Source organism: Suricata suricatta, chromosome 7 (assembly GCF_006229205.1).
Source record: "Suricata suricatta isolate VVHF042 chromosome 7, meerkat_22Aug2017_6uvM2_HiC, whole genome shotgun sequence".
Taxonomy (NCBI): Eukaryota; Metazoa; Chordata; class Mammalia; order Carnivora; family Herpestidae; genus Suricata; species Suricata suricatta.
The window spans coordinates 9390340-9403133 of NC_043706.1; positions in this window are offsets into that span (position 1 = coordinate 9390340).

Below are 12794 nucleotides of genomic sequence, written 5' to 3' on the forward strand. Positions count from 1 at the left end.
ACCACGCAGGCTTTGGGGCTTGTCCTGCTGTCCCACCAGAGAAGGGAACCTCTTTCATAGCCCCACCTACTACTGAGTATAGTACCTAGTCCTGACCATCCAATGAGTCTGACTAGAAAGTCCATCCTAAATGTTGCTTGGGTGGGCAATCAAGCCAGCAATCCTATCCAACTGTTTTCAGATAGTGACCACCCTTCCTCTTATCTCAGAACTCAGGCAGTGGCCTCACCCAAAAATAATCCTTAATAGCAAGACCCACCTGCTAAACATTGTATCATCAGACATGTTCAGCAATCAAAGCTGAACTGACTGGTAAAGAAAATTATCTCCCCCAAAGTAAAACTGTTAGGTCTGAAAAAAAACACCACTTCTTGTAATGCATAGATAACAATCTGAGGAATGAAGGATCATGAAAAAATCTGGTTAACATAATACAACCAAGAAAACTAATAAAGCCTGAGTAAGTGACCCTAAGAAATGGACATCTATAAGCTGTTAGACAAAGAATTAAGAATGATTCTTTTAAAGAAGTTAACAGTAAGAACACACACACATACACATGAACACACAACTAAAGAAAGCAATACGTGAAAAAATGAAAATTTCAACAAAGAAATCTAAATAATATAAAAAGTTCTAGAGCTAAAAAATACTAAAGACTTCAAGATAGAGTTTCAAAACAAACTTGTCTATTCAGAAGAAAGTATCAATGAACTGTAAGACATTTGAAATTATCCAGCAGTAAAAAGACAAAATAATGGAAAAGAGTGAAGAAAGTCTGTGTGACATATAAAACAAAAAGGAAGAAACCCCCCCCCCCAATATTCTCATTATGGGAATTCCAGAAGAGACAAGGGGACAAAAAGTATTTTTATTTTATTTAAAAAATCTTTTTAATGTTTATTTTTGAGACACACAGAGAAAGAGAGATGGGGGGCATGGGGGGAGAGGGGTAGAGAGAGAGAGAGAGACAGAGAGGTGGAAGTAGAGAGAGGAGACACAAAATCCAAAGCAGGCTCCAGGCTCTGATCTGTCAGGACAGAGCACAATGCAGGATTCAGATCCATGAAGTGTGAGATCATGACCTGAGCCAAAGTCAGATGCTTAATCAACTGAACCACCTAGGCACCCCTTCTTGACCTTGACCTTTGTTGTTTTTTTTTTTAAAAAATATATGCAGCACCTTGACAAAAAGTATTTTGAAAGCAATAATGATGGAAAGTTTCCAAATCCTTAGGAAGAATGAAATAAACATCCAAATCCACAAGGCCTAAGAGATCCCCTATTTATTTAATCCAAGTATGGCTACACCATATTATAATTAAATTGTCAAAAGTCAAAGACAAAGAATTTTGAAAGCAGCAAGAGAAAGAAATTATATACACAGAAATCCCTACAGGACTATGGGTGGATTTCTCAACAAAAGTTTTCAGACCAGGGGAGAATGAAATGATATATTTAAAATATGGGTATGTAGAAAACTTTCAATGAAAAATTCTAAGCCTGACAAAACTTCCTTTCAGAAATGGAGAGAGAAAGACTTTCTTGCACAAACAAAAACAGAGGGAGTTCTCTTCGGGTCTACTTATTGCTAGAACATTGCTAACATGAGTTCTTGGAGTAGAAATAAAAGGAAATAACATTATAAAAGTACAGGGGTGTAGTGTAAAGCTTCCTGGTAATAGCACATATTAAATTCTGTAATATGGCAGTGGTGGTGTTTTTCACTTACAACTCTAGTTGCAAAGTTAAAAAAACAAATGTACCCAAAATAAAAGCTACAATTTGTTATAGGTTATGCAATATAAAAGCAAATTGTGGGGCACCTGGGTGGCTCAGTTGTTTAAGCTTCCGACTTTAGCTCAGGTCATGGTCTCATGGCTTGTGAGTTCCTGCTGTGTGTTGGGCTCTATACTGACAGCTCAGCTCAGAGCCTGGCACCTGCTTCAGATTCTGTCTCCATCTCTCTCTGCCCCTGTCCACCCCGGTGCTCACTCTCTTTCTCAAATGTAAATAAACATTAAAAAAAAAAAACCCAAATTGTGATCTGTAACATCAATAAAATGGGAAGGAGAGGAGAACTCTAAAGGTTAGGAATGCTTGAAGTTGTTTGTTGTTGTTTAAAATAGGGTGTTATGTTGTTAAGATATTTTATATAAACCTCATTTTAATTGTGAAATAAGAGACAACATATTGGTCTCTGCCCCTGGTTCCTGGCAAAGAGATCTTGAAACCCTGGTTATTTCCTACATTCTGTGGTACTGAGGCAATTTTGGGTGGGCTCCTGGGTGACTTCTGGATGAGGGCTGGTTGCCAGAATTAAAAGCCAAGATTAGAAGTTAGGAATTTTCAGTTTCCACCCAGACCCCCTTGCCCCAGCAAGGTGTGTGAGAATGAAGTTGTCAATCAATCACAGAAGCTTCTTTGCATGACTTCATCATCTGTATCTCTTCATTTGGCTGTTCAGTTGTATCCTTTAAGTTATTCATTAAAAACCTAATAAATTTAAGTATTTTCCTGTGTTCTGGGAGTTGCCTTAGCACATTAATCAAGCCTGAGGGAAGATTAATGGGAATTCTAGGGGCGCCTGGGTGACTTGGTCAGTTAAGCCTTCCAACTTTGGCTCAGGTTACTATCTCTTTGTGGGTCTGAGCCCTGCATTGGGCTCTGCGCTGACAGCTCAGAGCCTGGAGCTTGCTTTGGATTCTGTGTCTTCCTCTCTCTCTCTCTGCCCCTCCCCTGTTTGTACTCTCTCTCAAAAATAAACATTAAAAAGTGATTAATGGGAATTCTCTATTTGTAGCCAAATCAGACAGAACTTATGCAAAACATGGGGACCTACTACTGGCAAATGGCATCTGAAGTGAGGTGGGAGCATTTTCATGGGATTGAGTTCTTAACCTGTGAGATCTCCAAGTAGAAAGTGTCAGAATTAAGTTGTTGCATTCTCAGCGGATGTCACAAAGAACTGCTTGATGATCCATGGTCCTCCCCTCATTGCAATTTAGATCTTAGAAATATTTTTCTATGGCAGAAAAACCCGTAGTCATTACATAAAACAACATAATAAAGTAGTCAAAGGATACTGATATCAAAGACATCAAATCAAATTGACAGCTAAATGTGAAACAAAGAACAATAAATCTATACAGTGGCCAGAAAACAATTAAAAATGGCAGTAGTAAGTTCTTACCTATGAATAATTGCTTTAAATGTAAACAGTTTAAATTCTTCCATTAATAGACATGGCTGAACAGATTAGAAAAAAAACCCATATACTGCCTACAAGAGACTCTCTCCAGCCTTCAAAACACATATATACAGACAGCAAAGAGATGGAAAGGGAGATTTTGAGCAAATGGTAACAAAAAGAGTAGGGGTAGCTACACTTATATCAGACAAAAGAGCTTAAACTAAAAATCATAAACGAGACAGAGAAGATTATATTATGTTCAGACCTTTAAGAATATAGAACAATTGCCAATATTTATATTCATGTATCCAACAATGGGACAGCTAAATATATAAAGCAAAAACTAAGAGCTAAAAGGAGAAATAAGCAGCAATACTGTAATAAATGGGGACTTTACTATCCCTTTTTTAATAGATAGGTACCCTGATATAGAATCAATAAATGGGGATTTTAATATCTCTTTTTTAATAGATACCCAGATAGAGAATCAATAAGACAATGGACGTGAACAACACCATAGGCCAAATGAACCCGAGAGACATTTACAGAACATTCTCTGACACCAACAGAAGACACATTATTTTCTTTTTTGAAACAACATCTGTAAAGCTTATTTTGTGTGTGTGAAAAAGCAAGCAAGTAAGCATGTGCACAAGTGGGGGCGGGGCAGAGAAAGAGGGAGAGAGACAGAATCCCAAGCAGGCTCTTCACTGTCGAGAGGGCACACAGCCCAGTGAGGGGCTCAAACCCACAACCATGAGATTATGGCCTGAGCCCAAATCAAGATTTGGACACTTCACCAACTGAGCCACCCAGGCACCCCCCAGAATACATTTTTTTCAAGTGCACATGGAATATTTTCTAGGACAGACCATAATTTATGCCACAGAACCAGGCTTAGTAAATTTTAAAATATTAAAATCAATATTAAAATCAAAGTACCTTCTCTGACCACAATGGTATGAACTTTGAAAGCAGAAGGAAAACTGGAAAATTCATACATACATGGAAATTAAACTCTACTGAACAATCAGTGGATCAGAGAAGAAATTAAAGGGTCATTATAAAAGCATCTTCAGGTAAAACAAAATGGAAACAAAACATAACAAATCTAATAGGATGCAGCAAAAGGTTCTAAGATGGAGGTTTATTGCAAGTAAACCCACATTAAGAAACCGGAAAAATCTCAAAGTAATTCTATACCTCAAGGAAGCAGGAAAAAAGACAAATTAAGACCAAAATCGGAAAAAAGATATAATAAAGATTAGAGCAAAAAAAAGTGAAATAGAGGAAAACAAGAAAAGACATTAACCAGATAGTTTATTTTATTTTATTTTTTTAATGTTTTATTTACTTTTGATACAGAGAGAGACAGAACACGAGAGGGGGAGGGGCAGAGAGAGAGGGAGACACATAGAACCGGAAGCAGGCTCCAGGCTCTGAGCTAGCTGTCAGCACAGAGCCTGACGCGGGGCTCGAACCCACGAACGTGAGATCTGACCTGAGCCGAAGTCGGAGGCTTAACCGACTGAGCCACCCAGGCGCCCCCAGATAGTTTATTTTTAAAAGGATAAGCAAAATGACAAAACGTTAGCTAAACAAACTAAGGAAAGGAGATCACTAGAATCAACAATTAGAAGTGAAACAGAAGACATTACAATGGATTCCACAGAAATAAAAATCTACTATAAACAATTATATGCCAACAAACTGGACAACCTAAAGGAAATGGAAAAATTCTTAGAAACATATAATCTCCAAGACAGAATTAGGAGAAAATAGAAAATGTGAACCATTAATAGTAATTACATAGAATCAGTAATTAAAAACCTCCCAATGAAGAAGAGCCTAGAATAAAATTGCTTCACAGGTAAATTTTATCTAATATTTAAAGAAGAATAAACACTAATCTTTCTCAAACGCCTCCAAAAAAATCCAAGAGAAGGAAGAACTTGCAAACTCATTTTATGAAGCCAGTATTACTCTGATGCCAAAGCTAGAAAAGGGCACAAAAGTAAAATTTACTACAGGCCAATATCTATAATAAATACCATTTAACTGAATTCAGCAGCACGTTTTAATGATTATTCACCATAAAGTGGGATTTATCCCTAAGAGATAAAGATGGTTAAACACGCACAAAATTAACATGATATATCACATTAACACAAGAAAACTTCCTGTGACTATCTCAAGAGATGTAGAAAAAGCAGTTGACAACATTCAACATAATTTTACGATAAAACTCTTTTTTTTAAATGTTTATTTTTGAGACATAGAGAGACAGAGTGTGATCAGAAGAGGAGCAGAGAGAGAGAGAAAGAGGCTAAATGTTCAATGGATTTAATCCAGTTTGTCTTCCAAATAAAACCTTAAAGTTTCAAGTTACCAAAGACCTTGAAAGCTATCTTAATAATTACCCATGAAAACCCTTGAGACAGAATTAGCCATCATATTAAGTTGTCTTTTTGTTAACAGATTGCAACAGAGATAACATGAGCTTATTTGACCTTCAGTAAACCTATGTAAAAAAAAAAAAAGTTTTACATTTAATGTTGATAATTCCAAAGACAGGTCTATATTAATTAAACCAACAACCTTAAGTCACTTTAAATGTCAAATATGTTCCATTTGGGTTCATTTAAAAGTCGAGCAATTTGTTTACCACTGTCAATTTTTACCTGGGACTTTGGTGGGGAGATCTGAAGTGGGCAGTGTAAGTCCAAGGGGATGCTCTTTGCTCCTTGACAGCGAGTGGAAGAGGAGCTGATGGTGCCAGAGGCATGAAGATACAGCCTGCACCCAGGGTAGTACAGAAACAGGAGGAAGAGGAGGAATCAAGTCCTGCCAACTATTTTTATCAGGTTTTTCTTGTAAAGCATGAATGTCAATGGAGCCTAAGTTCCAAGTGTGTAAATGAGAGGTATTTACTGGGACAAGAACATTTGTTAACCAGCACCCAATGTGCCCCCAATTGGCTGTTTCAAGGGACCTCTTAGCAGGATAGCATGGTTATTGCTTATAAGTTATGGAAGGCAATTGGGTTAAGTCTTTGCTTGAGACTTTACATCCTGATGAGGTCAAAAGCCTATGGAGTTGCTCCTTATGTGTATTCTGCTGTTTAGATGGCGGAACCCCCATGATAAATGAACATGAAAGTGAAAGTAAAAGCAACAGGAAGATGAGGGATTCTGCATGCCTGAATGGAACAAAAAATATTAGGGACACTCTTATCCTCTGGTTGCAGGTATCCAGTGCCATAGGTCCTACCTGGATGAGCGGATGTAGAGACGAGGTACATGGTCAGGAACCAGTCGACTCTTCTGGTCCCTGTTCGGGCCGCTGTGGCCACTCAGTGAAGAAGAAGTTCTCAGACACTAGACTGAGTGGATGTGCAGGACGGCCTCTGCAAGAGACCAGTGAGAGCAGACTGCATGTAGCCTTTACTTCATGTTTTCTTAGATATGAGTATCAAAGACTATCAAAGCATGGAAAGAGAACACAAAGGATCTTTAGACATTGACCAGACAGGCAGTTGGCGACTACGTGAAGACATGCGGGGAGTCCGTGAAGTTTCAAGGCGTGTCAGGGAGTTACCACAAATTTTATATCTAACTGTTCTCTGGGGGATCATGGAGTTTTGTATTTCATAATGCTATTGCAGTCCACAACCTTGAGACCAGAACATTGCTGACATTCCAGCTATTACTCCATTCACCCTCTAGGGCTTACTGTACACTCTAGAAATAATTCCATGTATGGCCAACTAACCTTTGACAAAGCAGGAAAGAGGATACAGTGGAAAAAAGACAGTCTTTTCAGCAAATGGTGTTGGGAGAACTGGACAGCGACATGAAGAAAAATGAATCTGGACCACTTTCTTACACTATACAAAAAAACCCCTCAAAATGGATGAAAGACCCACATATAATACAGGACGCCATCAAAAGCCTAGAGGAGATCACAGGCAACAACCTCCTGACCTTGGCTGCAGCAACTTCTTATTTGACATGTCCCCAGACTCAAGGGAAACAAAAGCAAAAATAAACTATTTGGATGTCTTAAGATAAAAACTCCTGCACAAGTAAGAAAACAATCAGCAAAACTAAAAGGCAACTGATGGAATGGGAGAAAACATTTGCAAATGACATATCCAATAAAGGGTTAGTATCCAAAAATCAATAAAGAACTTATCAGACTCAACATACAAAAACCAATCCAGTGAAGAACTGAGCAAAAGACATGAGTAGACACTTCTCCAAAGAAGACATCCAGATGGCTGACACATGAAAAACTGCTCAACATCACTCATCAATGACATACAAATCAAAACCATAATGAGATACCACCTCACGTCTGTCAGAATGGCTAAAATTAGTAACTCAGGCAATAAGAGATGTTGGTGGGTAAAGAGGAACACTTCTGCACTGCTGATGGGAAAGCAAACTGGTGCAGCCACTCTGGAAAACAGTATGGAGGTTCCTCAAAAAAATTAAAAATAGAATTACCTTCTTACCCAACAATTGCACTACTAGGTATTTATCCAAAGGATACAAGATGCTAATTTAAAGGGGCACATGCACCCCAATGTTTATAGCAAAGTATGGAAAGAGCCCAAAAGTCCATTAACTAATGAGCAGATAAAGATGTGGTGTGTGTGTGTGTGTGTGTGTGTGTGTGTGTGTGTGTACCTTTATGACAAAATAAACTCTGCCAATAGTATGTTAAGTCAAATAAGTTAAGAGATAGACAAATACAGTATGATCTCACTTATATGTGCAATCTAAAAAAATAAGCATCAGTCAATCAACACTTTGGCTCTTTCCATAATTTGGGTATAGTCGATAATGCTGCTATAAACATCAAGGTGTATGTATCCCTCCGAATTAGTATTTTTTGTATTATTTGGGTAAACATATAGTAGTGCAATTGCTAGATCATAGGGTAGTTCTATTTTTAAGTTTTTGGGGAAACTCCATACTGATTTTCAGAGTGGCTGCACCAGTTTGCACTCCCCCCAGCAGTGCCAGAGGGTTCCCCTTTCTCCACATCCTTGCCAACATCTGTTGTTTCTTGGGTTGTTGATTTCAGCCATTCTTACAGGTGTGAGGTAATATCACATTGTAGTTCTGATTTACATTTCCCTGATGATGAGTGATGTTGAGCCATCTTTTCAGCTGTTGGCCATCTGAAGGTCTTCTACACTGTATATTAACTGGAATTCAAATAAAAACTTAAAAATAAATAAATACTCCTTCAATAAAAAAAACAAACAAGAAAACAAAAAATTCAAAGCCAAAATATTAGAAAAATAGATCAAACTTGTGGTGAATAGAGATGCAAGATTGTAGGAGGGAAATTGGATAAGGTGGCCAAAAGGTACAAAGACAAGTACTAAGGATGTAATGTAGAATATGATGAATAAAGTGAACACTGCTGTATGGTATATTCGGAAGTTAAGAGAATACCTCATAAGAGCTCTAATCACAGGGAAAAAATGATTTCTTCCTATTTTATTATTTTTTTAAATCTATATGAGATGATAGATCTTAACTAAATTTGTGGTAATTATTTCACAACATATGTAAGTCAAATCATGTTCTACCTTTTAAACTTTAGTGTTGTATATGAATTATATCTCATTAAAAGTGGAAAAAGATAAAATTTTAAAAATTCAAGAGGTTCAGGAAGCAGAGTGGGAGACTCCTGAGCTAATCTTGTCTCACAGACACATTGATAGAACAGCTACATCTATGCAACTAACTCTAAGAATGACCTGAAGACTAGCAGAACAGATCTTTCATAGTTAATTATACACAGAAGGTCACATCAAAAAGGGTAGGAGCATGCAGATGTGGTTGGAAACCAAACCCCTGGCAAGATAAACCACAAATGCAAGGGATGCCACAAGCACAGAGAAGGGAGTGTCAGATACCACATTAGGCACCGGAGGTGATGGAGACCCATACTGAAAAGATGAGGCCCTGAATCACCTGGCTTTGAAAACTAGCTAGGCTTAATTAAGGGAACTTTTTAAATGAGTGAGGTATTATCTCCAGATACCTAAACATCAGTAAGGCTTAATTGCAGATACATTAATAATCAATGGGCTTAAGTCTGGGAGAGCTGGAGGGCAGTAAGAAACAAAGTGCCCACCCTGAACAGGCCAGTATGAATGACTTGGCTGGGGGTGTAGCACAGACGCAGTAGTTGGAAAGTCACCTTGGGTATACATGAAGATTTATTTACTAATCTCAGAATGTGCACTGGAGGGCCAGGTATCTTCAGGGGATTTCTCCAACAAAAGTTCTGTCACAGATCATTTCTCTTATCCTCTCAAGCTTAGATAGCCATATGCTTATGGGAGCCAGCATGAACACTATCTTGTACTACATTTCCTGCCTTGACATTCCCCTGAAGACCTACCCATGCAACTACCTGCCTCACCAGACGTCTCCCCAAAGTGGCTACTGCCTTGACACACCATATAAGCAGCCCTGGCAGGGACTAGTGATACTCCAAAGTGGCTCTGCCCTAGAGAAAGAGGAAGATAATCCCATGTACCAACCAGCATACCTACAGTTCTAGAAGCTGAACCTTTGCAGGAAAACGATCCCTGTCACCTGGTGCACCTGCAGCTATGATAGAGATGCTAACTGCAAACATCTACTCTACCAGCCCAGCCCTGCAACAAATGCCATCAGCTGGCTCTGTGGGGGAAAGGTCCTGCTGTTTGGGGTCCATAGCTAACTGCATACAACTAGACTGAGGGCTGACCCCACATTCCTACAAACCTCCTGTGGCCTTAAAAGGTCTATCAAGCACAGAGACCAAACCCTGCTCAGTTGTACCTGCAGCAGGCAATGCAGGTCACTGTAGTTGACTGAACAGTAGAAGGGCAAACACAGTCCATATAGAAGACACCTCTGAACCACCTTGTTCTGGTGACCAGGGCACCAGAGGACTTGTGTTACACAAAAACACTACTTTCAAGACCAGGACGCGTAACTGAACTCCTGAATACATAGAAACAGAGTTAAACAAAATGAGAAGACAGATAAATATGCCTCAAATAAAGGAACATAACAATGTCACAGCCAAAGATCTAAATGAAACGGAGCCACCTGGCTGGCTCAGTTGTTTGAACATCTGCCTTTAGCTCAGGTCATGATTTCACAGTTGGTGGGTTGGAGCCCAGCATCCGGCTCTGTGCAGACAGCTCAGAGCCTGGAGAAGCTTCAGATTCTGTGTCTCTTTATCTCTCTGCACCCCCCCCCCCGCTCTGTCTCTGTCTTTGTCTCTCTCTCTTTCTAAAAAATATGCCTGATAAAGAATTCAGGTAATGGTCACTTGGTTATATGACCATTACTTTTGTGACAGGACTTGAGAAAAAAGTAAAATACCTCCAGTAAGAATTTCAACAAAGAAATATAAAAATGTCAGTCAGAGACAGAGAATCACCTTGTTGGAGAACTATAGAGAACAAATTCATGGTTACCAGAATGGTGGAGGGTGGAGGCTTCGGTTAAACAGGTGATGGGTATTAAGGTGTGTACTTGTAATGAGCACTGGATATTTTATGAAAGTGTTGAATCACTCTATTGTACACCTGAAACTAATATTACACTGTAAGTTAACTAAAGGAAATTTTTCATTAAAATTTTTTAATGTTTATTTTTGAACAAGAAAGACAGAGTACAAGCATGGGATGAGCAGAGAGAGAGGGAGACACAGAATCTGAAGCAGGCTCTGGGCTCCAAGCTGTCAACACAAAGCCCAATGTGGGGCTTGAACCCATGAACTGTGAAATCATCACCTGACCGAAGTTGGGCAGTTAACTGACTGAGCCACCCAGTGCTCCTAACTAACTGGAATTTAAATAAAAATTAAAACAAAAACCCTACTGCATTATTTTGAAAACTGGTAAATAAAAGGAATGAATCAAGCAAAAAAAAAACCAAGAATAATCAGAAGACAATGAAAAAATGGCTGTAATAAATGTTAATTATTACTTCCTATAGGAAGATATAGGGTGCCTAAATGCATAGGAAAACAATATCCATCTATAGTCTGCCTACAGGAGACTCATTTAAGCCTAAAGACACATATAGACTAGAAGGGCTGGATATATCTACCATGCAAATGGAGAAAGAAGAAAAAAGAAAGGAAGCAAGCTGAAGTAATAGTAATTATATATCAAGCAAAGTAGACTTTAAAACAAAGAATGTAGCAAAAGACAATGGGCATTATATAATAATAAAAGGATCAATCCAAGATGATATAACAACTGTAAATACCTATATACCCAACCTAGGGGCACATAAATATATAAAGCAAATATAAACAGACAGAACGAGAGAATGACAGTAATATAATAATAGTAGGGACTTTCACATCCCACTTACTTACATCATCCAACAGAAAAATCAACTGTGGATACTTTTTCCTGCTTTGCTAAAAATTAATTGGCCATACATTTGTGGGCCCAGTTCTGGGTTCTCTATTCTATTCCATTGGTCTATGTGTCTGTTTTAGTGCCAATACCATACTGTCTTGATGATGACAGCTTTGTAGTAGAGGCTAAAGTCTGGGATTGTGATGCCTCCCGTTGGTTTTCTTCTTGAATATTACTTTGGCTAAACGGGTCTTTTGTGGTTCCATACGAATTTAGGATTGTTTGTTCTAGTTTTGAGAAGAATGCTCGTGCAATTTTTGATGGGGATGGCATTGAATGTGTAGATTGCTTTGGGTAGTAATGACATTTTCACAATGTTTATTCTTCTGATCCATGAACAGGAATGTTTTTCCATTTCTTGGTGTCTTCTTCAATCTCTTTCATAAGTTTTCTATAGTTTTCATCATATAGGTCTTTTACATTTTTGGTTAGGTTTACTCCTAGGTATTTGATGGTTTTTCGTGCAGTCGTGAATGGGATCCGTTTCTTGATTTCTCTTTCCGCTGCTTCATTATTGGTGTATAGGAATGCAATTGATTTCTGTCCATTGATTTTATACCCCCCTGCAACTTTACTGAATTCATTGATCAGTTCTAGAAGACTTCTGGTGGAGTCTGCCTCTTTAGCAGGTGGTGCTGGGAGAACTGGACAGCAACATGCAGAAGAATGAAACTAGACCACCTTCTTACACCACACACAAAATTAAACTCAAAATGGATGAAGGACCTGAATGTAAGACAGGAAACCATCAAAACCCTTGAGGAGAAAGTAGGAAACAACCTCCTTTACCTCAACCGCAGCAATTTCCTACTCGACACATCCCCAAAGGCAAGGGAAATGAAAGCAAAACTGAACTCTTGGGACTTCATCAAGATAAAAAGCTTCTGCACTGCAAAGGAAACAATCAAGAAAACTAATAGGCAACCGACAAAATGGGAAAAGATAGTTGCAAATGACATATCAGATAAAGGGCTAATATCCAAAATCTACAAGGAACTCACCAAACCCCACACCCAAAAACCAAATAACCCAGTGAAGAAATGGGCAGAAGACATAAACAGACACTCCTCCAAAGAGGACATCCAGATGGCCTACAGGCACATGAAACGATGCTCAACATCACTCATTATCAGGGAAACACAAATC